Source organism: Galeopterus variegatus, unplaced genomic scaffold, assembly GCF_000696425.1.
Source record: "Galeopterus variegatus unplaced genomic scaffold, G_variegatus-3.0.2 Scaffold1620, whole genome shotgun sequence".
NCBI classification, from domain to species: Eukaryota; Metazoa; Chordata; class Mammalia; order Dermoptera; family Cynocephalidae; genus Galeopterus; species Galeopterus variegatus.
Window position 1 is genome coordinate 335,715 of NW_007727731.1, and position 4,257 is coordinate 339,971.

At 45.5% G+C, this 4,257-nt stretch overlaps 1 pseudogene; it reads right to left on the minus strand.

Annotated features, from left to right (window-relative positions):
• The window catches only part of LOC103594784, a 6,177-nt pseudogene extending 2,857 nt beyond the window's left edge, over positions 1–3,320 (minus strand).
• Positions 3,321–4,257: the final 937 nt, after the last annotated feature.

Here is a 4,257-nt window from a genome sequence, read left to right on the forward strand (position 1 = left end):
AACAAAACATTTACACAATCGTCAAATATCATCTACTATTATAAACATTTCACAAAATAACTTTTATCACCTCAAAATGCAAAGGACAGCACCTCACAATGAAAGTGTGCCTTTTAAATGAATGAATTAAGCCTTCTGAGGGACTCACTCCATGATCCTATTATCCTTATTGCTGAGGACCGGGATACCCAGAGAAGTAAATGAGTGCAGCGTGAACAGAAAACCAATATAAATATGCAGAAAGAAACAAAAAGGAGGAATGTGTGGGCCTCAGGGAACAAGGATTGGGTGGTCACTTCCTTCCACAAAATAGCTGACACAGAAAAAGTCACTATGAAAAGGCTGACACAAGCAAACTCAAAGAGAGAAGCCAGGACAGGAGACCCAGAACCCAAGGGCACTCTCCTGCTTCCTCTCAGGTGCTATATCAGTCCCTCAAGAGGCCCTGCTGGAAATGCTACCTTTGGGTTCTGTAAAACACCCCATTTCCTTCTAACACATCCCTCTTGTTTGGCTGTGACAAAAGGCCAACTGTTTCTTGCCCAACCCTCTCTAATTGAGATACTTCCAGCAGGAAGAGGTAAATCCAGCAAATGAGAGAAGTAGTCAGGAGCAGGGAGGGTAGACTGCCAAAGCCTTCTTGACCAGCTGGGCCTGGAGCCAGAAGGCAAAATGAAGGAGGCTTCAGGGTCCCCACATGGTGGGGAGAAGAGGCCTCACCCAGAGAGACCAGATGCCCACAGGTTTCCAGCATCACCTCCCAGTACAAAGTCCCCTGGGTCAGGTCCAGCTGCCCCCACTCCTCCTAGGTGAACATCACAGCCACATCCTCAAAGGTCACAGAGACCAAGAAAGTGAAACAGAAGCAATGGTGCTTACATTGGGCCTGTTGGATAGGATTAGAACTTGCCATTTGAACAATGCAAAAGAGCCCCATGGGCCAGATCACCAAGCACCTCTAGAGGGCGGAGCTCTGCGCAGGGCTCAAGGGAGAGGAAGATCTTGCCTTGGACAGATTAAAGCAGTGTAGAGGAGAGAGAATCCTCCTTTTCAGGAAGCCACTGGATATTAAGACAAGATTAGGATGATAATGAGTGGACTGTGAAGCATACAGAGTAAGCGATGTGGGATATCAGAGCATGGGAAAGAAACAACAAAAATAATAACAGTAAAAACAAAACCAATAAACAATAAAAACAAAACAAAACAAAACAAACTGTAATACCAGTAAAGATAACAGCACAGCACCTGAGTCTTACTGGCCCTCACTGTGTGCCTGCCTCATGCTGAGGGGTTTCCATGCCATGGTAAAGTGACTAAAATTCCCCAGCTCTGGAGCCAGGCTCATGAGATCTAAACTCAAACTCCTGAAATCACTACTTCCCTGTTGTGTGACCTTGGGGACCTCATTTCATTTCTCTGAGCCTCGATTTCCAGACACATACAACAATATTCTTATTTCCAGACAAATACAACAATATTCTCTATTTCACCAAGAATAGTCATAAGAGTTAAAGAAAAATATGTTTGTAAAGGAAACACTGAATGACAGGCCACAGCACCTGAGATCAACACCATCATCATTTCCATATTACACTCAGAGACCTGAGGTTCAAGAGCTCTACAGTTCACCCAAAGTCACATGTTTTATGGGCAGAGGAAGGATTTGAATTCAGGTCCCTCTGGTGTGAGATCTAATCGCATAACTATGACAGTGCTCCATTAGCAAAGTTAATCCGCAGTGAATGAGGATAAGAAGCTTTTCAAATCCATATATCCTTTTCAGCCACCCTGAAAATATTTCCTTGGACATGGGATGAGAAGCAGAGTTGTCATCACCCATCTCATAAAAAAGTCACCTGGGGTCGTGGCACCTGCCTGGGAAGTGGCAGGACCTGGACCAGCTCCCACAGCCTTCTACACTCATTCTGGGCCTTGCGGATGCCCAGGGAGAATACACAACGAGATATCATTTTGTTTTCCTACCTGAGACCTGCCAGCATATCAAGTGTATCAACTGCATCTGTATCCCTGAGGCCAGGATACTTCGGAAACAGAAAAAAGGAGTTACAGAGGACACAGCAGGCTATGGCCATGAGAACACAGGTCCATGACTGGCCTTGTCTGCCCTGGCTTAGTAGGATGGAACACCCAGCAAAAGACCACAGAATCTCGCCTCAGGGCAGGAAAAGGGTGGGGAGGTGGGTGGGACACACAGGAAACCACCATGGAAACTACACAGGTCCTCAGCAGACTCCTTAGACAATCAATATACCATTTTTATATCCACACAGTTCCACTTGCCTACAATGACATGTTCCCACATGCCCAAGACTATTTGCTGGAAGGAGGTCTGCTCCCCTTGCAGATTTAGTTTCCATATCACCCCAAGCCGCCCTACCCACTGTGCGTATAGAAGAGGGTAAATACAGAGGCTGTAATGGTCAACACACTCGTGTTACTTTCTGATACAACAGAGCTGCAGTAATCTGGGGCAGTAACCGAACCTCTGTGAGACAAACTGCTCTTGTGTAAAACTGATAACAGAACCTAAACCTAAGTAGTTTAGGATTAAATGAGGTGATACATAATGCCAGCCTATGAACCCACAGTAAGGACTCAGTGAAGATCAGCTGTTATGGTTCTTTCGAAATTGTTTTCTCCGTGCTCCACGATATCCTAGACCGTCAACCCAGATATATGTTTTTAATATTTCCAGATTCTCTACACAAAAATGCCAGACTCCAGGTAGGAGTGGAAAAAGGATACTTTAGCCTGAACTGCTAGAATAGGCCTTTCCAAGTAGATGGCATCCAAGCAGAGACCAGGACAAGAGAGATAAACCCTGCAAAGATATAGGGGCAGTGTCCCAGGCAAAAGGAAGTGCAGGGACAAAGACTGGGAGTTGGAAGAGAATTGGCATGGTCAGATTGGTGTGTGTGAAAAGCAATGAGCCAGGGAAAAACGGAAGGAGACAAGGTCAGAGGTGATGGGCCAGGGCAGATGGGATAGGGATTTGGCTGCCGCAGCATGAGGCAGGATTTATAAGCGTGATCGGAGCCCTTAGAAGGAAGCACCACCATTCATCCTTCAACCACTGACTGAACGCCTGTCAGAGACCCGCCACTGTTGTATGACTGCATTTAAATAAGTGAGAAGCCACGGCCACTTCTCATAAATAAAAGAACACAACGACGAGAAATCCAGTGGGTTTCTTGGCTTCCAGCCTGCCCAGGAGGCGTCTCCGAACTAGCAGAGAAGCAACAAGGCCAAAAATCTCGTCCACTGACCTGCGCCAACTCCATCAAGGCCGCCGCCATGCTGGGACCCTGTGGACAGAGCAGGGACCAGGGATCCCGTGGGCTCAGCTGACTCCTAGTCCTTCCCTATCCTGGGCAGGGTAACCTTGGCTGACTGATGAAATGCGAGCTTCAGTTTCGCGCACGAAACATGTGCCTAAAGCCCAGGGTGCCGAGTCTGGGCTGATGAAAGGGAGGGCGGATGCAGAGGCCGAGGCCCAGGCAGTCGCCCGGGAGACACCCCGTTAGGAAGGGGCGTGTCAGGCTGCTACAAAAATGGAGATGGAGTCAGTTTCCTAGAAGATGCTGTTTATAAAAGAATTGTGGAGAAATGTGACTTAATTAGCATGCAGGGAACACTGTGATTCATCACTGGCCATAGTAATTTTCCCATATTGGAAGGGAGATGTAATTCTTTTTACACATGGATGACTCTGAACATTAAATTAAATGATTTTGGGTTAGAACGTAGAACAGATATTAAAGTTAAGATTTGTATGTTCTGTGTCATGAAAGGCATGAATTTGCAGTGTCAATGAAGGTCAGCGATCCTATGTAGGTATTGTAGAAACTATGAAATCTCTACTGTAAAACATGTCACAAGTCTTTATTATAAGTTGCTTAAACACCAAGGATTTTTGTGTTTTTTAAATTATCTCACAGAAATATAAGTCCAGTATTTCCAGGATTTGTTCAATGCTTTAAGATGTCATATAGGATTCAGGCTCTTTCTAATCTTCCCCTATGCTGTTTTCAGAGTACTGGCTTTCATTGTCTGGTCACAAGATGGCAGGAAAAACTCTAGACATCATATCTTCTCTCAAATATCTCTATAGATGAGAAGGAAGGCTAAAAGGGGTTTCCAGTTGTGCAAGGGGATGTTCTTATCTTGGAGGACAATTTTTCCAGAAGCTCCACAGCAGATGTGCTGTCTAGTCACATGGGACAAGACTATAAT